General features: G+C 35.8%; 1 long non-coding RNA gene across 1 annotated transcript in view; it reads left to right on the forward strand.

Moving 5' to 3' along the window:
* The first annotated feature begins 8,088 nt into the window (after positions 1–8,088).
* The window catches only part of LOC124102751 (uncharacterized), a 38,820-nt gene continuing 23,200 nt past the window's right edge, over positions 8,089–23,708 (forward strand). The window contains exons 1-2 of the long non-coding RNA XR_009228151.1: positions 8,089–8,792; positions 9,132–9,331. This is a non-coding gene — a long non-coding RNA (uncharacterized LOC124102751). The remainder of the gene's footprint in view (positions 8,793–9,131; positions 9,332–23,708) is intronic.

Consider the following 23,708-nt stretch of genomic DNA (forward strand, 5'->3'; position numbering starts at 1 on the left):
CATTAATCTGAAACTCTGAATTTATACATAGGGAAACTGAGACACTGACTGGTCTACTGCATATTTCAGTTTGTACAAATAGCAGGCCAAGACCTTGAGATTTAGCTTCTTCCCATTAAAATACCTAGTTGCATATGAGGATTAAAAAGCATTCAAGCCAGACACGGTGGTGCACACCTGTAATTTTAGTATCTCGGGAAGCTGAGGCAGGAGAATCTTAAGTTTAAAGACAGCCTCAGCAACTTAGCAAGACCCTGTCTCAAAATAAAAAATTTAAAAAGGACGAGGGATGTGGCTAAGTTTTGAGAACCCCTGGGTTCAATCCCTGGTACAAAAAAAAATGCTTTCCATTCTTTATCAAAAAGTGTGAGAGTAGAATTTGGAGCAGTTTTATCTGAGCTCTGGAGGCCACGAAGCATAAGAAGTAGTGAGATAAGATGAACTGTTTTATATGTCAAGCCCCCAAATGTAGGACAAAACTTGAACTAATTAAAACAAAGTACAATAATTATGTATAATGGAACTCAATGGAAAACAAAATATCAATTATTAGCTGTTTAATAAAAGATTGATGTGTTACATTGGAGAGAGAAAATGTGATTGGTTTGTCTGACTGTGTGATGCTGTTCTCTCACCATAAAAACACAGAGTTAAGGAGTTCCCTTTAAAATCAAATAGTTTTGGGTTGGGGATATAGCTCAGTTGGTAGAGTGCTTGCCTCACATGCACCAAAACTTGGGTTTGATACCCAGCGCCACAAAAAAGAAAAAAATCAAACAATTTTGATGCAATATTTCTCTATATAAATATATTTTAGAAATTTACTAAAATTTCATAAAGCTTGTTTCATTTATTGACATATTACATGAAATTATCAGAACAATTATGTTCAAGTTTCTGACTATCCCTGATTTGGTCAGCTTTTTCACTGCTATGACCAAAGACCCGACAAGAACAAAGTTAGAGGAAGGAAAAATTCATTTGGGATTCACAGTTTCAGAGATCTCAGCCCACAGATTGGTGACTCCATTGCTCCTGGCTGATGGGGAAGCAGAATATCATGGAAGAATAGTGGGGGAAGAAAGCATCTGGGAATATCACACGAGGAAGCAGAGAGAGACTAAGCTCCACTCACAAAATATATACCCAAAGGCATGCCCCCCCAGGCACTTACCTCCTCCCACCTATAGTCACCACTCAGTTAATCTCTATCAGGGGATTAACTCACTGATTAAGTTAAGGTTCACCTAATCCAATCATTTCACCTCTAAATTTTATTGCATTATCTCACACATGAGCTTTTAGGGGACATCTAATAGCTAAATCATAACAATCCCCCAATGAATGGTGACTCATTCAAATATAAGAGATAAACTTCTAGCACTTTTTTGGGGGGTGGGAGGTGGCTACTGGCAATTGAACCCAGAGTTGCTTTACCACTGAGCTATATCCCCTGACCCCTTTTACTTCTATTTTATTTTTTTTAATTTTGCTCAGTTGCTAAAAGCTTTGCTAAATTGTTGAGGGCTGTTCTTGAATTTGAGATCCTCCTGCTTCAGCTTTCTGAGTTACTGAGATTAGAAGAGTGTGGCACCATGCCTAGTTTATAGCACTTTAAAAAGAGATGAGCACTTGCTATGTTGTGTAGAAATTGGTTTTATTAGAGTGTATTCTCTATGATCCCATAAGGACTCTAACTATCTTACTATCACTATTCACAAAATCTAGTGCAATACCTCAATAATATTCTATCCCCAACAATTTTTTATCAAAATTAGCTGAATACAATACTTTTATTTCCTAATTATACATAGATCTTAGATTAATGTAGTATTCCTAATGCAGAAAGTATCAGAACTTAAGTCAAAACATGCATTGTGGTGGAGTCTATTGCTATTGTCTGAAGGCAGTGATGGTTTACGTAGAAGAGTAATTCAGCTGCCCTCCACAATTGCCAGGGAATAGATATAATTTTGATTCATGGCTTAATTGACATAGAACACATTCTCTAACCTCCCTTTCAGTTAGGTGAAAGTGTAAACTATTCCTTATTATTGGATTACTACATTCACGGGAAATAACCTCTCATGTTGAGCTACTAAGTTGTGGTGGTTTTATTTTTGCATCAGCTACTGAGTCTGATATAGACCACAAAATATCCCTTTGCCTACCAATTATTTTCATGAAACCCATACACAAATATTGTTTGCTGCTGAATACATTGTACTGTAAAATTCACAGGAGTTGCAATTCTGCTTTTGAAGTATTGCCTTTATGCAACAGGATTTGCTACATTCAATCCGTTGAATGAATTATCAAAGTGATGGGGCTGACTTTTATGCTAGTGGCAGAACTTTGAAGTTCTTGCTCAAATCTTTAGAAGAGCATCATTATTTTTCTCTTCAATCAAACATAGGTAGGTATATTCCTTCACTTTCCTCTCTCCCTCCCTTTCATGCTCCTTCTGCCACCACACCAGTCTGGTACTTTTAATACTTAGAAAGATTGTTAACCAAACAGCTTCATTTTTAGCTGCGACTTTTGTAATAACCAATTCAGCATTTTTTTCTCTTCTTATGAATTACTGACAATTGAAGAAGTGAGTATTAGGTTGTATTTTATTTATGATTATGTTGCATTCTCCACTGCATTTAAAACATAGGAAACAGAGCTGTCACTGATGTCACCTATTGAAAAATAGGACTGTGGCATTGATCATTTAATGAGTCAATAAGTAGGCTGCCTTGGAAACTGGAGTAACTCTTTTATGTTATAAAGATTACAAATCAAATTTCCTTTGTACATATTCAGCACAAGTTAAGATTTATGCCTTTAATAAAGCAGAGCAGTGATCTGGTTGCATATCTGAAAACTGACAATGTGCAGAATTTTCCCTATGGGTGCCATTTGCCTGCAAGCCATAAGAGTAGAAGGCTGCATGGTCCCAGTAGAATAAAAACATTTTCCAGAATCCTCCTGGGTAAGTCAACAGTGAAATGGACTTCTAATGAGGCACTGAGTAGTTAGAAACTCTGTTATCACTTAGTGATCATTTCTATCTGCAAACATTTGTTGTTGGCTAAGTGCTATCACATTTTAAGGAATACTAATATCTTTACCATTTGAATGTAATCTGGCTTCCCTTATATTCTTGAATTCCATCTGGAAGACGGTTTCTACATAGTTCTTCTAAGCAATGTGCCTGTTCCCACCTCCTACAGCTCCAGTGTTCCCAAGAGGATCTAAGGCCCAAAATTTCTCAGGGTAGATTATAAGATCTTCAGTGACCTAGTCAAAATGTGCTTCTCAAGCTCTCTCAAACCACCATTCTTTCCCCATCCTGCCACTGGAACACACATAAAAATGCACACATCTCTAGCCCCCAACTACATGAACTGTCAGGACCTCCTGTACATATTTTTGTATACAGTTACTTTAGTTCTCAGGTTGAATATCATTTCCTCCAGAGAATCTTCTCTCATAGGTTCAATTCCCAGAGAGGACTGACACAGATTACTCTGCCAGAGGATTTTTAGAGTATTCATAGAATCAGAATCTACGGGAAGAAAAGAAAGAAAACAGGATTGGGTGGAACCAAAAGTCTTGATGAGATAAAATTTGAACAGAAATCAGCAGACTCCATAGGGTATCTTGAAGCTGTTCATTAAGCACTGCCCTAAGATGGGGAGAGAAGGTCTAGGAATTCTATCCCATGTCAATCTAGAGGATACAGAACACCAAAGAAAGAAGCATGACATTGAGTGAGGCAAATATCATCATCCAAGGTGGTACCTGAAGGAGACCTACAGCTGAAGCTCACTGCCAGAAAGACTCTTAGCAGGTGAGGGAGTGCTTTCTTCTGGAAGGGGGACTAGGAAACATATCACAGCATCCACAACAGTCTGCCCTTTGCTCCACTAAGATCCACTTCTTTGTATAAACTGAAAAATACTTTTTATCAAAATTTACAGCTGGGTGTGATGGTGCCTATCTGTAATCCCAGAGGCTTGGGAGACTGACGCAGGAGGATTGAAATTCAAAGCCAGCCTCAGCAACTTAGAGAGGCCCTAAGCAACTTATTTGAGACCCTGTCTTAAATAAAAAATAAATAAAAAGGGTTAGAAATGTAGCTCAGTGGCTAAGCACCCCTTGGTTCAATACCTGGGACAAAAATAAATAAATTACTAGATGCAAATGAAATATTTTGTAGCAAATATGTATGGACTTAGATAAATGATCTAGGAATCCATCATCAGAAGTTAAAAGATAAATACTTTCAAACAAAGATGGGCCCCCCAAAAAACAGGCAAAAATGGTCAAAATCAAATTCATCAGAACTTTGGAAAACAATCAAAGGTTTACAGCAGTCAAGGGAACGGTTAGTCAAGAAAAAGGCAGTATACACACAGTAGGAGAGGTGGTTTGAGGTATTTTAACTTTCCCTCATGCAACAGCAGCTCACTTTCTTGAAGACAGCAGCCCACATTTCTGGTGTGAGGAACTGGTACCAGAGGGAGCAGATTGGGCTTTGTTCAAGGGAATCCTGTTTCTGTGTTTTGAGTTGTCTGTGGCTTGCCTTTATTTCATCTAATTCAGAACTTTCTTCACATGGAAAACTAGCAGATGCAGAGGTCATTTTTTGAAAGGCAAATGAACAAGCCACCACAGCCACCTGTGACAAAAGACAATACTCAGAATATCCAATAGACATGCCAGATCCTGGGGGCAAAGCTGTTTTGTTAACAAAACAGAAAACAAACACACAGTAGGCAGAGTACTCAGTGTGTGTGTTGGGGGGCAGGGAAGAACCAATTTTGGTCATGAAAAACTGACACCATTCCAGATATAACAGAAAAAATTTTAAATGTGTAGATATAAATAAATTCCTCAAACATTTCATCAGGTTAGATATAGTAAATAAATAAATACATACCTACAGAAATAAAATACCTGAATAGGTTTTAATTTTAAATTAATCAAGTCAGTAATTTAAAACTTTCAACCAAAAAAAATTCCAGGTCTACATTATTTCACTGTTAGGTTCAACCAACCAAACATTTAAGGAAGAATCTCTCTAATTGTATACGAATACTTCCAGATTATTGAAAAAGTGTTTTAAGTCTCAACTGATTCAAAGGATTTGAAGAACTAATATCATCTGGATAGAAAATTCTAATAACAATAGTAAAACAAAAGAAAATTATAGACAAATCTCACTCATAAACAGATGTAAAAAATTCCAAACAAAATATTAGCATCTCAGAAGCAGCAATGTATGAAAATATTATTTTATGACCAAGTTTTTTTTATTTATATGTTGTATGCATTATAAATTTGGTTCAACATGAAAATCAGTCAATATGAGCTTGTTAAATTAAGTGACCATCAGATAGACAAATTATAATTTCTAAAGTAGTAGAAGCAAATAAATGATTAAAAACTAGGAACTTTAAAAAAAAATCTTGATAAATCCAAGAAGACAGAAATGAGAAGAGGAGAGGAAAGCATTAAATGGAGGAAAAAAGCACAAGATGAGATTGTAAAAGTTACTCCAAATACACCAGTAATTATCTGTAAGTGGTGGAACTTGCCAAGCAAAACAATTTTGTCAGATTAGAAAACACTGACAAATTGAAAAATCATAGTAGAAGCACTAGCACAGTATTTAAATATATGGGCATAATAATAATAATAATTGGAGACAGAAACAATAAAAATGGCTGCCTCTGAGAAACTAGAAATTAGGAGCAGTGGGAATAGGAGTTTCCTTCCAATCTCCTTCTGGTCTGAAATTTTTAACTAAATGTTTAGGAATATCTACAAGTCATTACCAATGTTTATTTAGATCTCATCCATTTCCAAATATTCAAATTATTTTCTCATTTAAAAAGTCTGCGTACAATTTTTTTATGCATTTGATTCTTAATGTATTTGAGTTTGGGTTTTTCTCTAGTACTTCCTAAACTATGGCAACTAAATTTCTATGATGGGGTTTTAGGAAGTAAAGTTAGATGCTGACTGTCAGTGTTTTGGGAAATGAAATTGCCTATAATGGTTTATTATTTAAAAAATAAGTTTTCTTCATTTGGTAACCAAGACCATAAAATGTCAAAGACACCCAAACAACTCTCTTGTGACTTCAGAGAATCAAGCAAGAACAAAAGTTAAATGTCGCCACTGATAATTACTGAAGGCTCATATTCTAGTGAGTACCTGTAACTTGATTGGTGTATCTGAGTATACAGTATAACACTTTCCAAGAAATTCAATATATAATGTATAATGTGATTAGAGAAAAAAATTGCATAAAATGTATTTAAGCCTGCCAATCATTTTTCTTGAATAGGGAGGAATAGACTTATATTTGTCAGAGGAAGCAGATGGTGAGGAAAGAAATTTTATATTCTCTTTATTTAAAAAAAAAGGAAAAAAATCAATGCTTCTATCAAGAGAATAGAAATAACAGATAAAACAAGATAAAAGGTTGGTATAGTGTGGATCTTAAATGTTTCCCTAAGGTCCATTTGGTGAAGGCTTGGTCCTCAGCATGGTGCTAGTGGAAAGTGCTGGCATCTTTAAGAGGTTTGGGGATCTAGTGAGAGCTCTTAGGCCTTTGGAGAGTGTTATTAAAGGAGATTATGGGACCCAGACCTCTTCCAAGACCCAGTTCTGAGGTGTGTGGTTTTTCTCTTCCATGTTGAGGATGCAATTCAAGTCAAGATGGCGCCTGGCAGTTTGCCAGGAGGAGTGGTTTGTGAAGCAATGCCAGCGAGCCCTTAAGATGGTGAGGATTCCTTATTGTCTGACTGCTGTATCTAGATGATGTTAATTGAGTCAAGCTGTGTGTAATCAGTTGGGTATATATACCTCTGCTGTCCCGCAATAAAGCGGCTCCTGCTATCTCAGGTGCCCGCTACTTTGAGTTCCCGCTCAGTTCCTGCTGAGTTCACTCGCAATAAAGTAGTTCCCACTTCAACCTTCAAGTTGCTTGTCACCTCTCGGTTATTTAGCCCAGCACTAAATAACCGAGAGGTGACACTTCCACATGATGTGCTGCCCCACCACAAGCCCAAACCAACAGGGTCAACCAGTCATGGACTGAAACTTCCAAAATGATGAGCCAGAACAAACACTTTCTTTTTATATACGATTTTCTCATGTATTTGTAACACTAATAGAAACTAACAATTATTTTAAACAAAAATAAATGGCAATTATATAATACTTACTATATCTCATATGCTCATAAGTGTTTTTAATGTACATTAATTCATTAAATGTGTACAACTATAAGGTAGTTGCTAGAGAGGAGGGGTTGATAACTTATCCAATTCACCCAGGTCACAAAACATGCAGTTGGTTTTGAGTATAGGTAGGATGGTTGAAAATGTTGTCCTTTGATCTTTTTTTCCAAGTATTAAATATAAACTTCATAGGATATTGATTGCACTAAGATATAAAAGCAACATTATCTAAAGTTTGAAAGTTAAAGGAAAAAGTCATCCAAAATCTTTATTCTAACACTGCCACTATTATATAATTTCATCTTACCCACTAAGTTTATAGTGATTATTATAGCACATATTCTGTACCTGGATTTTATAAGTTAACAAATTAAAACCATTCTTTCATTTTGTTATATAATCACCATAGTAATTCAGTTTAATAGCTTCATATTATTCAATTCTATAGATGGAATAATTCACTTAACTGCCTTTATTGTACATCATAGTTTTTACTTATTATTATTGGACATTAGACTGCATCCATTATTTTCCCATTGTGGGTATTAAGTCTACCCTTAACATCTTCATGAATACAGCTTTTATCATCTTATTTCTTAGGAAATATATCTGAAGTGAAATTATTATTGAGTAATTTAAATGAATGTATGATGTACTTTTTTCTTTAAAACACCTAAAATGTTCTGATTTTTTTCCTAAACAAACAACTATGTTACTAAGTCATTAATCCTTAAACCAGTAATAAACCACACCCATACCCTTTTAAGTTCTCCCTCATAAGAGGTTCCTGACAGTTATTCAAAGTCTCTGTACAAGGGTAACCAGCCATTCACTAGGTAGCTTTATTCAAAATCCTAATCTTCCTTCTTTGAATCTAACAATAATGTTCTCAAATCTATTTGTCACGTGGGCATTTATCATGGAACAATATATTTTTTACCAGCAAGACAGAATCCCTTTGTTTTGCCAAAGGATGATTAAAACTGATAATTTTAATCATTTCAAGTAGAATCTGCAGAGAGGTTTCCTAGCCACAGATGGATCAAGCAAAGTCACCATGAAACTATACCATTTTAATTGTATTTCCTCTGCTCTGAAAGCTAAAAAGCTAAAGCTCCAGAAACCTAGGCATTTGAACTAATTTTTTTTTAATGTACTGGATTACTGAACCATCAAAACCATTTCAGTAATAAGCAACTTGTTTTTCTGAGTCTAGGATTTTGTGAAACAACAGAGAAGACAATTTTACAACTGAAAAGGAACCTAAAAGCATTCATCTACCCGACTTCTTATTTTATAGATGAGGAAAACAGGCCCAGAAGCTCTGAAATGCCTTTCCTAGACATACACAGATGAAAAACTAGAAGGCTACAGCTCTCTCCTCACTCCTGCTTTCTGTGCCTAACAAGATGTGAGACTTGGGACCAAGGAAGTCTTGGAAGGCCTAAATCAGGAGAAAGAAGTTAACATCGATCATAGGAATCAGGCTCCAACCTGTACCGTATAATATATATACCAAGAAACACAAACATCAGGAAAGGAAGAAAGGTATGTTGATGTTTTCATATTATTCAATTCTGTAGATGGAATAATTCACTTAACTTCCTTTACTGTGCATCATAGTTTTTACTTATTATTATTGGACATTAGATGTCTTGGTCATTATATCAAGAGCATATGGCCATGATTTTTATTTCAGTCATAAAATTTATGGTTAGCATCACCCAGTATATGATGGGTGATAACTGGTCTTTTTTAAAAACTTAAGAAAGAGTCACAGTTAAACTGTTTTAAGTGATAATTTTGTTCCAAAGGAAAAATTTATTAATGTAAGCATCGGCTGAATCTGAACTTTAATTTGCTAAGAGCTGTATGTTACTCTCACAGATGAAGATCTGCCTAAAAGTTCAGAAGCTGTACCATCTCTGTGAAACAGCACTGCTGAATTGTAGCCTGGACTAATGACATCGGCTTCACCTGGGAGCTTATTAAAATACAAAATTTCAGCCCCACCTACACCGAACTGCAAGATCCCAAGAATCTATATTTTAACAAGCTCTCCAGGTGATTCTCATGCATCCTGACATGTAAGAAGCAACGTTCTAATAGGCTTTCAACCTTTTTAGCACACAGGGATCAGAAAATGCTAATTCCTAAGTTCCAAACCAGATTCATATTTTCATTTGGTTTGGAGTACAGCTAGACATCATCAGGCCTATAAATCAATAGTTGGGCCATTCATTTGTAGTGTATGATTTGGCCCTTTTTATATAAAGTTATTGAAAATACACCTCATTCTAGCAAATTCCCCCAAGGTTGAACAGGAGTCTGCAATGTGATAGGATACAAATATAATCCATTGGATGTAGAAATAAAATATTAGAACTTCCATTTGACATATTTTCAATTTCAACATGTTAGAAGTTATTTTCACAATGTTTATGATCTCCATAAAATATCAATACATATATTAAAAGTCCATTATAGGTATAAATTTTGTAAATAGTATTATAAGTACTGAGGATGCATATTAAATTTATTTATCAAAGTATATGATCTAGAATAATGGATTTCAAACTTGAGTATGTATAAGAATCACCTGGAAAACTTCCTAAAAATGCAGATTTCTGGGGCCCATGTAACAGATAAATTCAATTAGCCTAAGTATGGGCCCAGAAATCCCAAATGATTCTCATGCTTAAATGCTCCATAGGCCACTCCTTAAGAGATACTGGTATAGACTCATACTCTGTTATGGTTAGAGCAAAAATAGAACTATCTGGAAAGACAGAACACCCATTTGAGGCCTCAATGGGCAGTTGTGCCTCAGTGGAATAATCATGTTCAAAGGCACAAACCTTAGCTCTGAAGGATCTCACCACACTTACAAAGGTTTCTTTCTTGGGGGCTGAGGATATAGCTCAGTTAGTAGAGTTCTTGCATCTCATGCATAAGGTCCTGGGTTCAATCCCCAGCAACACACACACACACACACACACACACAAAAGATTTGTTTCTTGGGCTAGCACTAATTACAAAGACAGTCATGCAACCAGGAATACGAACAGATAGATACACAATGAGAAATAGAACTTTTTCAATAGTAGTTCTTAATTGCCAATGCATGATATCCCTGCAGAAAACATGTGGGCTGACAAATTATTATCAAATTTGCTTCTTTAGGCTGGAATCAAAGTAAAGCAAAATAATTATAATTAGAAGCTGTAACAGTTTCTGCCTTCAAAATATGATAGGTGACACTGCCAAGAAGAGGGGAAAATTAAGCTAAATATACATATAAATTATGTAAAATTACAAATTAAAAGGTGGAGGTTATCATTATGTATATAAACAAAACCAATTCTATGCTTCCTCTAAAAAACTCATTTATAAATAGGTTAAAAATAAAAACATGTAATAAAAGTGCCATGGTAACAGTAGCCAAAAGAAAGCTGATACAGTTATTTTATATCTGACAAAGTAGATTTCAGAGCAAAGGATATTTGAGGGGATAGAGGGGACTTGTTTGTAATGATAATGGGGTCAATTATTCAAGAGGACCAAGCAACCATAACATTTATACATCCAACTACAGAATTTAAACTAAAATAAAGCAGAAACTGATGTATCTGCAAGGAGACATAGACAAACCTACAATTAAAGCCTGAGTTAGACAATGCAGAACTTTCTTGCCTGAGACAAGAGAAATCAATGCACTAAACAAATGGGTGAATCTCAAAAGATATAATACTGAGTGGAAAAAAAATCTAGACAAAATATAACACCTATTATATTATTATATTTACCTATCATTCTAGTAAAGAGATCCAGATCAATAAGGACAGAAAGCATATTATTGCCTTGGGAATTTTATTATCTTGATTATGGTTACCATTCTATAAGCATGTCCAGATATCAGAAGGTATCAAATCGTAGCTTTTAAACATATTAGGTTACATTTTAATTATACTTTAATAATTCTGTTACAGAGGGAAAAAAAAGTCACTCTTGACCCAGCAAATCTCCATCTGTAGCCTCTAGCCATGTCAGAAATAGAAAGCCAGCACCTTGTCAGGGTCTGCTTTTAAGAGCGGTAGTATCTATTGTAAATATTATTCTGATCAATAACAGACTAATATTTTAATGTGTTAATTTTCAGCTGCAGTGGAAGGAAGTTTACATTTAGATGAAAATTTATACCTAGATACTGAATACAACTAAACAGGCTCCATTTTCTGAACTTCTCCTATTCTTGGAATCCCTGGTCTAATACTTTCTAACACTTTCTTCAATATAAAAAATGACTTTTACCAAATGATACTTTTATTCACCCTGGATAATTTATAAGACTTAAAATTATTACTCTTCTAGAAAAATTTGCTTTTGATTTGAATTTAAAATAAGAATTTAATCCAAAGAAATGAACTTCTTTTTGTGGTATTTCAGTCATCACACATTAGGTAAGTAATTAAGGTTAGCAGAATTTCTAATTCTATAATGTTACAGTTCTTTTGCTTATCATCATGATCCCTCTTTTTTTGGTATCTCAAAGAAAAATCAATAATTTTATTTTCTTTGAAGTTCCTCTTTTTTCACTCTTAATCCTTGTGGTTGGACCAATCCATACTCTAGCTTTAAGAATACGAATAAGGTTTTATGCTTCTTCTCAGAAAGAATTAATCAGCACGAGAATCTCCCTATTATTTTTAACAACTTATAATCCAAATAAATAAAATGACTTATCCCCAACTTTAGACAGTAGACAATACAGGACTTTTATCTCTCAAAAGAAGAAAATAAACAAGATAGAAACCCGATGATTGTTCCTGTTTGGTGCCCAGAGTCATTTTTCTGGCCAGAGTCTAAGCAGAGAAAATATAAATATTTCAGAAACCTGGCCAGGTTGAGAAGACAGAGGCTGGGTATCAGAAGAGCTGAGACAGCTAGAATTTTGTTGGGCAAAATATTAAAGAAGTTGCTACACAGAGATATGCAGAGGGGTATCTATAAGATTTGATTACTAATCTATACTCAGTAAGAGGTAACTACCTGAGGCAGGGGAAGAAAGTACCAGAAATCAAAAGATGAAATAATCTACAAATTTCAGAACCACCAGGGATAAATAATTCTCATTCTGACCAGTCATACTGGAAATCTAATAGTATAGGAGACATTAGGTAGATTCTTTAAAAGAACATCACTGTGATAGCAGGGCTAAATAAGCTGTAGGTCAAACACTGTTACAGATCTACTTCATAATAGAGTTTAAAAGCAAGCTTTAAAAAATGCACTAAAGTAATTAGTTGCATTCTAAACAAAATTTCATAATTCTTAAAAGAACATAGCAAAATCCAATACTCAACAATGTAATATTTATACTGCTCGGCACCCAATTAAAAGCTAACAGGAGCCAGGTGCACGCCTGTAATGCTGGTGACTTGGAAGTCTGAGGAAGGAGGATAGCAAGTTCAAAGCCAAGCTCAGCAAAAAGCAAGGTGCTAAACAACTCAGTGAGACCCTGTCTCTAAATAAAATACAAAATCGGGATGGGGGTATGGCTCAGTGGCAGAGTACCTCTGAGTGCAATATCTGGTAGGGCCTCCCACACCCCCCAAAAAAAACTTTAACCAAGAAAAAATCCAGCCCTTTGAGAAAGATCCAGAAAAAACTTACAGCGGAACTAGTAAATAGGAATGATAATAGAACTATTATAATTTCCCTAATGTTCAAGAAAATAGAAGGAAACATGGGCATATTGGTTTGAGAAATATATATTTATATATACATAATACTATATATGTGTCTAGATGGAATTTTGAAGATAAAATATGTATCAAATGAAAAATATAGTGGGCAAGAGTAACAGCAAATGCCACAGGAGAAAAAAAAATTGAATTTAAAGGTATAGCCCATGAAGCAAAAAAAAAAAAAGATTAATAAAATAGTAATGGAACAAAAATCAGGAAGTACAAGGTACACAAAATTTATGAGAGAAAGGAACGTCAGAAAAATATTTGACTAACTAATAGAATGTTTCTCAATTTTATGTTAAATATAATCCCACAGATCCAGGAAGCTTCATGAACTCGAAAAAAAGACATGAAGGAAAACACATAAAAACAAATCACAACCAAATTAATAATAGTGAAAAAGAGTAAATCTGAAAAATAATCAAAGGAAAAAGCAGATGCATTCCACAGAGAGAAACAAACATAAGAATGACAACAAATTTACCGTTAAGACAATGGTAAGCTGGAAGACAACAGACTCTTGAAAGAAAAAAGTTCTGTTAAACCAAAATAAAATATTGTGTTAGCTCAGCCGGCTCAGGTTGCTATAACAGAAAATCTTAGATCAAATAATTTATAAATAACAAAAACATAATATTCACATTTGTGGAAGCTGATAAGTTCACAGTCAAGGTGCCAAGTGATTTGTACCAACAGACTGTCTGAAAAGAGTCTGTTCCTCGTAGATGGCACTTTCTCTGTCCTTGTGCATAGACAAGGCAAGCAGGGCCCCCAAGTCTCTTTTATAAGAGCAATTTTTTTGGTTTGGATCCTAAATGGCCTTTAAAAGCCATGTGTAGAAGGCTTGGTCCAGAGTGGCACTATTAGAAAGTGGCAGGAACTTTAGGAGGTGAGACCTAGTAGACGGAAGTTGGGTCATGGGGGTATCCCCTTAAAGGGGATGCTGGAACCCCCGTCCATTCCTCTCCTTCTTTGCTTTCTGAATACCATGAGGTGAGCAGCCCTCTGCCATGTGCTCCCTGCCATGATGTTTTGCCTTACAAAGGCCCCAAAGCAATGGAGCCCACTGATGATGGACTAAAACCTCTGAAACCAAGTGTCAAAATAAATCTTTACTCCTTATAAGTTGATTATCTGAGGTATTTTGTCAGAGAGATGGAAAGTTGACTAACAGAGGCCTTCTGTGGCTCTGCCCTCGTAACTTAATTACACCCAAAAGCCTAACACATTGGGGGTTCAGTTCCAACACATGAATTAGGGCAGGGGTGGACACCAGCATTCGTATCATAACATATATCTGGCAAAATACTTTCTGAAACTGAAAGTGGAATTAAGTTCAATAAAGACTTTTTCTGACAAAAATAGAGAATTAATCTCCATAAGGAATTCATTACAATATTTTATACAATTAAAGTTCTTCAGGCAAAAAGAAAACGATGCCTGATGGAGACTTGAATTAACATGAAGAAATTAAAGTCATTAGAAGGGCTGTGGCTCAGTGGCAGAGAGCTTGCCTCAAATATATGAGGCATTGGATCCGATCCTCAGCACCACATAAAAATAAATAAATAAAATAAAGACATTGTGTCCATGTATAACTGAAGCAAGAACTTAAAAAAAAGAAATTCAAGTCATTAGAAATAGTAAATATGTGTATAACTTGGAAAGGCAGTTTGCCATTTACCTCCCTATACATAGATATTATTATCCTATTTTATGCATAAGAAAACGGAGGATCAGAGGCACTAAAGGGTCTTCTCAACACATACATTTATATTGTACAACTATCAAATAGCAAAGCAGGGACCCAGGCTATCTGAAACCAAAGTTCATGTTCATAACCATTGTTAAAGAGAAAAAAGAACACAACATAGACATATAATTTTAGACTTTTTTTTTTCTATTTTCTGGTAAAGCATGACACAATAACCAGGACAACTCCTGGGTTCTTAATATGTATATTTAAAAAAAAAAGTTCAAAATCACATGACATTTGTTCTAAAACTGTAGTACAGTCATACAAATTGCTATTGGTTACTTCTTATACTCACATATTTACAAGGAAGGCTTTTAAAAATAAGTCATATCGGTAAGAATACAGATTGAAAAAATATTTGCAATAGGAATAAAAAGAAATCAAGAACAATAGATTCTTCTGATTTAAGCCAGAAGGTCACATACACAAACAAGCTTACACATACACAATCATTTGAGATGCCCTATATGGATTGTGACATGAAAAACACTCAACAAGCAGGAGGCTCATTAAATACGGTTAGGGAGAAAAAGAGGATAGTATATTACCTTGAAGGCCAACACCTGACTGACTGAGTTTACTGCTATATTCTGAGCAGCATAATGATTTGAATGTCATTGTTATGCACAGGAAAAGCTTTAAGTTTAGCTGTAGTGTGGCCATTATGCAAATAAAACCCTTCTTTGTCTAGCTTAGTCTCTCCGTTTGCAAAATTGGATATGCCCAGCCATGTTTAAAAAGCTTACTAAATCATTCTGTGATAAATCCAAACCAACTATAGCTGATAGAAGAAACTAATGGCCAAGGCCAACACAGCAAAATATCCAAATGTAGAAATACATTTTCTTTAAATAAATGATAAAACTGAAAATAATTGCAACAAGCCAAAGATGTTGCTAACCTGATAGAATAAAAAACACATGAGTTCTTATGTGGCTGTCTCTGACCTAAAAAAGCCAATTCATTATACCCTCAAAGCAAAGGGATTTTTTTTTTTCACTTTTGGAATATTAGAACCCTCTAATAGAAATTCTGTATTTCAGATTGTAAAAGAATATTCACTTTCCAAGGTTATTTTTTTTTAAATTCTAATTTGTTATATATGACAGCAGAATGTTTTACAATGCATATTATACATATAGAGCACAATCTTTTAATATCTCTGGTTTTTACACAAAGAGGAGTCACACCATTTGTGTCTTCATACATGTACCAAAGTCATTGGTTTTTGATGTATGCAATTCATTAAGAATCAAGTACCACATTTCATATGCATAATCAAATGGTAAGACCAGCTTCCATTTCTGAAGCATTTTGTATGTTGAAGGCATTGTTGTGCTGGTTAAACTCATTTAATCCTCACATAGCTTTATGAAGTCAACATATCCATTATAGATAAGAAAACTGAAGTCCAGCAAGTTTAAGTTGCCCCAGGTCACAGAGTTGTGTCAGATGCTGAGGCAGGATTTTAGCTTAACTAGCCTGGTTAGAGAATACACACTTGATCACCATGTGGTGTCACCTCCATTTTAGATGTGATACTGAAAGTATATGTGCACTATATGGATGTGGTGTGTTATGGGCACGTGAGTTTTTTTATATTTAAAATAATATTTCTTAGCATTTACCATCTGTTGTTCAGGGGCCTCTAACCCAGGAAACAAGACTTCAGAATATAGCAATTGAAAGAAGATATGAGGCACTGTAAGAATATTGATCATCCTTTATTTGAAGGTAGCCATAGCCATTAGACAAATCCCCAATCCATTTTCATAGGTGCTTTTTATAAATAGCTCAAACAAAAAAAGGCACACTGCCAACGGGTTACATAAGGTGGGTGGGGTGCATGTTCACAAGTTAATGCTTATGACTTTGAGTCTATCTATAAGCTCAGTCACGGTGTTTCTGGCCTTGACTAACCATAACATCACCAGACTGCACACCAAAAACATAACATGGCCCCCCAGAATTCTTGGCAAGGGAGCCTAACTACAGCCATTTTGGTGTCTGCCCCAACACTGTCTTAACCATATTTAAGCGTACAGCTCAAGGCATTAAGTATATTCACATTGCTGTGTAACGATCACCATCACCCATCCCCAGAACTCTTTTTGTCTTGTGAAACAGAAATTCTATAATCATTAAACAGTAGCTTCTTATTCCCCTTCCCTGTCCCCAGCCCTTGACAAGCACCATTTTTCTTTCTCTTTGTATGAATTTGATTACTCCAGATATTTCATATGGTTGGATTTATACAGTATCTGTCTTCTATTTACTGGTTTTCTTCACTCGTCATAATGTCCTCAAGGTTCAACTCCATTGTAGTATGTGACAGATTTCCTTCTTTTTAAAAGTGGAGCAATGTATATTACATTGTGTACATAAAATGTATACATTGGTTTATCCATTCATCCCTCTATCTATAGTTGGTTTGCCCCCACTGTTAACCTTTGTGAATAATGTAGCTATTTGTGCACATGTGTGCACAAATACCTCCTTGAAACCTTATTTTCAATTATTTTTGGCATATGCTTACAAGAAGAACTGCTGAATCATGTGGTAATTCAATTTTTAATTATTTGAGGACCCGTCATTCTCTTTTCTATAGCAATTGCATTATTTTATATTCCCACCAACGATGCACAAGGATTCCTATTCCCTGTCTCCTCATCAAAACTTGATATTTTCTGTTTTGACCACAGTAGTCATCCTACTGATTGGTGAGTGGGGCTTGTGTTTTAAGTTCTTGGGAGTTTCCTGCTCCTGTACTCTGAGTTACAACCCATGCTGTTGAGCTTATCTCTCTTTGAATGTTCACCATGACTATGTGCTCCACAAAGTAGGTAACAGGCCTAAAGACACATAATTTGCACCAAATGATCCCTCAGACATGTGGCCTCATGTGACCCTGCTTTGGGGACCAATGAATTGCTCCTGAACCACAGGTTAATCAGCAGTCAATGAGATGTTTCGGTGAAAAAATAATAAATAAATAAATAAATAAAGATGGTCCCAAAGAGTATCTAATCAAATCTTCTCTCTCAGTTTCTATCTCAGGGTTTCTATATCTGTAGGCTATGTTCCTCTGGAGGATTAAACTTATAAAATTTGAACCTAACAGTCCTTAAAGGAAGGGAAATAAAAGCAATAAAAACAGATGAGTATCTGAGGCCACACAGTAGTGGGATATTTACAGGGACCACCTCTGGAAAGTTTGATCACCAGTCAGATCATCAGAGCTACTTTGATTTCCCTAGTGTCGCTCTGATGTCGGGACACTTGGGGTTCCCACTGGATGTTGTATATTCCCCACCACACCTTCCCCACAAACACCATGACCTTTGCACCCTGAACATGCCTCTGTTCTTTGCAATCTGAAGATGTCTATCATGGATTTTTTTTCGTTCTTGTTCTTTTTTAGATATATATATGCCAGTGGAGTGAATTTTGATGTATTATACATACATGGAGTATGACTTCCCATTCTTGTGGTTGTACATGTTTTCAACAAAGACATACACTCACTAAAACTAAATAATGTTTCCATTTTATAAGACTGTTCCTGATATTTTTTTAAATAAGTGAGTACTTCTTTGCACAGATTTTTCTGTTTGTTTTATTTAGATGTCTATCTTAAGATTTTTTTTATGTTACTAAGAAAAATCAGAAAGAAGTTATCAGTACAAAGGGACTGAGTAGAAAATGAAAACAGGGTATCTGACATTAAATTAGAATTACAGCAAGCAAATAGAAAATTTCAAAAGGAATACATTCACAAACGCTAACCACCACAAACATTCCTACTCAATGTCTTCTATACTATCAGATCTCCATAATGACTTATCCCATAATGGCCATAGTACAGCTAAACTTAAAGCTTTTCCTGTGCATAACAATGACATTCAAATCATTATGCTGTTCAGAATATAACAGTAAACTCAGTCAGGTGTCAGCCTTCAAGGTAATATACTCTAGTCTTGTATTCAACCCTAAGGTCCAATACTGACTCAGTTCAGTAAGTGAAGTTCAATCTGAGGAACAATCTAAAGGGAGCTGATGGCAAGGAGAACACACCATTTTCTGTCTTTTATTTTTTTCATTAGTGTGTATAAAAGTTAAAAAGGCATAGTTTTCTTTAATTCACACAATACACACACACAGTGATACTCTGGGTAACTGGTTATTGTAGTGTGTCATCATAGTTAACCTATTTAAACAGAGAAACAAATGTGCTACTAAATGTGCCTCCCTCATCTAGTAATGTAAAAACAATAATAATGATGATGATAACGGGTCCTAAGCCAGTAACACGAACAGTTGGCAAATGAGAAAAGAGGCTTGGAGGTTAAGCTATACTGACATTAAAATCAAAATTAAAGTATCACATTATTAAAAATGTATAGGAACCAGCCCCTGGTGGAGACCAGAAATTTTAAACTACAGCTAGATTTCCAAATCTTAGTAGAATGACTCATGTCCCCTCTAGTAAGTATGTGAGCCATACTGATAGACTAAATAAATACAATTTTGACCCCAAACAGGAGGAATAAAATCAAAGCATGGAAAAGTCACCAAAGCCTTTGGTAACTCAGCTGAAAAGAAAAAGGTGTTGAGCCTTAATGTTCTCACTTCATTCAAACTATTTAAAGTGAGGAGTGGAGAAGAGGAAGGAAACATCAGTATTCATGTGTGACGTCTTCTTGGTTTTAACAAATACATTCTGATTCAGGTCATTTGCTGCATGATTGTTGTACCAGTCACTTTGTATCCATTATCTAATTTAACCTCTACAACAAACCCAAACAGTAAGAATTGTGTTCTATGTTTTACACATGAAGTTCAGTTATTTGACCAAAAACAAGCTAAGTGACAGAATAGGTATCCAAAAATCCATTTCAAATACCAAAACCCGTTTTTTTTTCCAGTTTATGACACTGTCCTTCATAGTAGATACTAAGTTCATAGTAATAAAGAATTTAACAAACATCTGGTGAGGAAAACATGCCAAAAGTTCTAGTCATAAAATGTCATACATTCTTGAAAGATGCAATGTATGTTTCTATGTATTTTGATTCCTGGCTTAATGTTTGCAAACAAGAATTTATAGGCAAATGGATTCTGTCTACTATTTCTTCACACATATTCTATCTTCAGCATAGAGAAATACCTTTACTTCTTTGTCTTGCTTTCCCCCCAGTAAACTGCTAATTCCCTTGTCTAGACCCCTGGCACTCCTTTCCTAGACAGCCATAACCTCCTTCCTGCCAGTCTCCTAGCACCATGGCCAAAGCTATTTTCCATGCCTGCCACTTTCATGATGAAATCCACTTTAATATGAAATCCCTGAGGTTTCCCAAGGCTCTACTAATTATATAACTGAGGGTCCTTCCCTGCAGGAGCTCACCCCACCCCACCTGTCTGTTCCCTCTACTACTGTAACCCAGCTGTTTTATATATTATGTATTACGGAGAGCATACTACACCCAGACAAGCTGGCTCATTTACATTCCCCTTCAGCTCAAAGGTTCATGCACATGGTTCCAAGCCATATTTGCAGAACTGGCTGCCAAAGAAGAAGTGCAAGTTAGCAAAGGGCTTCCTTGACTCTTAGGAAGTCTTTTGAACAGACAGCTTCACTATTTACTCTAGAGGATCCCTCTTTACCGTATTATTGAACTTGGCAATAAGAATGAAGCTGAAAGCGCATTCCAAATGGATTAGCTAAACCAATCTTTAGTCTTAAGTGGACAAGTGACACTGTGTTCTAGGGAGAGGAACATTCCAGTTACAATAGAAGCTGGCCTTTGGTTTACCGTACCCCCTCTATTATCACTGTTCCTCCTATTTTCAAATCTATACTTCTAAGAGAGAGAAATTACTCCAATTGAGGACTAGGAGATGTACTCCTCTCAGTCAGATGATGATGTTCTTTTTCTGTTCACCACCACTTCTTGGCCAAACTGCAGAGGGTTTGTTAATTTATGCCACATGACTGTTAATGTGACAGCCAGGGACACAACCTCAACTACACTCAGCAGTTCACAATTGGAATCACTTAACGATGTGTGTTAGGACACTTAGAGTTATCTCTCGCGCTTTTTTTTCTGGGACTGCAATTTGCAAAGCCATGATAAGCCAGAAGCTGCCAATGTCCATATTTGTCACTTTGTGGAAAAGACTTGCTTGAAAAGGAAGGCAATGTAAAGTAGAGCCAAGAGGAGGAGAGAGCCCTGCCAATATCATGTGAGCTCTTGGATTTAGTCGTACCTAAAGAAAAATGCATCCCTTGGACTTTCTAGAGATGCAGGCCAATAAATCTCTATGCCTTTTTTAGCTTAAACAAGGGTAGTTAGAATATTTTTATCATTTGCAATTGCTTGAGCTCTAAATAATAAACAGTGTGTAGTTGAGAGGAAAGATGGCTGTGTGAACTATATTTCACAATAGGAAACAGATGGTACTCTCAAATTGAATAATTTTAGAAAAATAAAATAAAATTAGTTTCTATTTACAAAGGTATAGGAGGGCGGGCCAGAACCACAGGGTTGTGAATCAACCCAGGATTGGTTATAGTGGTTTTATAATCACCTTTAGCTTTGGAAGGACAAGGGAGCCAACAGTTACCAGAATATGAAAGACTCAGGAAAAATGACCTTGAAAACAAAAAAGGAACAGTGATGTTGAATTAAGGGTTAACACAGGTTAACATGAACTCACAGGAAAAAATATCAAGGGAGAATATACACTGACCTCACTCTAGTTATTATCTGCTGCCTGGATCCCTACTGGGTATATTCAGCTGAAAGTCAGAGAAGCCTATGATGTAATCCACACAAGTTCATCTCCCCAGGAAGATATCCAGGTTTAGAAGAGTGAAAATTGATCTATAGTTTCAAGTGAAAGATATTCGGTACAGCCTACATGCCCTTCACCACTCACTCTTGCCCTTTATCCAGTTGAAAAACACATGTTCTCCTCTCCAGAGACATATCAAGACCTATGATCTTTTGTTCACCATGGAGTGGCGCCAGCTCCATCATTCTGTCACCTGTCTTTCAAGGTCACCACTGAGTGTGATTCCTGTGCAGTGTCTGTACTTCTTCAGCAGGTTCCAGCAAAGTGTGGAGATCTTTCTGTAATGGAGGCCCATACTTTTGTTTCCATAATACTAGCCACTGTGGATGCCCCATGAGGTCATAGCCATGAATGATGAAAAAAGATGGCAAAGCAGTACAAGCAGATACAACCAGTCTGAGCCACCTGCTCCCACACTTACTAAATATGCTCAGGTTTGGACTGTGTCTAGTATTTCAATTTCATAACATAATATTGTTATTTATATCCAGTGCTAAATTCCATGGATCAGATAATATTTCGAAGATAATGGAAAGTTCAAGTGGTACAGTCACTCTATTTCTCTTGGTAAAGTATTTAGTATTTGACAGAACCCAGCAGCAAGTCAGAAGCAGCTTTTCAAACAGAAAATAGTTGTCAGTAAAGAAGGGCATGGCCTTACTCCAGAACCCCAGGCATGCATGCTGATGATTTTCTGATTGGGTTTGCCATGTAGTGCTATGTAATCACCACATGATCAAGGTGACTGTCATCTACTGTATTCCCATAACACATATCTTTTGCATGAAACAAATAAAAATGTATGCAAGTATATCTACCATTTTATTTCATCAAAATTTTGTTAGTGAAACTAATCTCTGCAGTACTCCCAATAATAGGACATAGCTTTTGGTTTATCGTTTCATTGAAAGAGAAGAGAAGGGTTGGAGGCAGTCTGAAAAATTTTCACTTGACCTTGTCTACCATACTCCACTTCGTAGGTCACAACATAAATATTGGAATTTTGCTTTTATTAAATATATTAATCCCTAGAACTTTTTAGATAATAAATTAATTGTAGTATTCATTCTTAGTCCCTAAAGAGCTACTACTAGATTTGAGCCAAGACTCCATCTATTACTTGGCTTCTGTAAGACCCAGGACCCTGATCGTTAGGACACAGAGTTATATTACATCTCTGGGTATTAGTTTTTTTGTATAGGTAATTTCTAATAACCTTCAGGAAGTCTAGATATTTACTTTTCCCTCAGTGCATAGTCACCATAGTAAATGCCTTCAGATCAACTCTGGGAAAGCCTTGAGGAATTATTTATAGAATTGATAGGTCCATATTACAATGTCTTTCCTCAAAAGGACCTGGACAACATCTCACTTAAGAGACTTTAAGAGCTTGAACGAATTAGACTAGGAAATTTGGTATAGGGCATAGAGCCTTTCAAGAGCTTCAGTTAGGTTTCTGTACTGTGGATCACACAATTTTCTACTTATATATGTCAAACACTCCTTTAGAAGACTCTCATGTATTTTTTTCTAGAAATTCAATGATCAATTAAGCATTTTCACAGATCAAAAGGCTATCATTACCATTCCAATCCTATGGCTAATTATAGTAACAGTGCTCACCTCTGACCATCATCTGCTAATAAATGTCCTTTACAAGTCTAATAGTCCCAATACTCACATTGAGATCAATGATCTCAAAGAATCCACCAGAGAACATTTCAAGAAAACTGATGTCCATCACAATAATGCATTTAACGCTTTGGTGAATGCTGGGTCCTTGGGCCCTCCTAAAGGATATGACTGGGGAATTGCTAGGCAGTTCTGTTTAAAATGTATTCATTCAGATATTCTCATCTTCCTAAGGCTTCAAACTCTTTCTTCTCAATATGTCAGGCAAGTTCCACACCTGAGTCCAGAATTCAATTAACAAACCTAGCACACTACTAGTAATCTTCTAAGGCCCTGGAGATGGCATATTGAATATAGACTTTCAGGTGAGTGTGACTATGTCCGTGTCTTTACTGTTCCATCCTTGTAGTATTCTCCCCTGCTCTAAAATATTTAGAAATTTACTCCCACACCATATTCCCAGGCTCCTGC

The sequence above is a fragment of the Marmota monax genome, unplaced genomic scaffold, assembly GCF_021218885.2.
Source record: "Marmota monax isolate L192 unplaced genomic scaffold, Marmota_monax_Labrador192_F-V1.1 WCK01_AAM20220418_F8-fsc00002, whole genome shotgun sequence".
NCBI lineage: Eukaryota > Metazoa > Chordata > Mammalia > Rodentia > Sciuridae > Marmota > Marmota monax.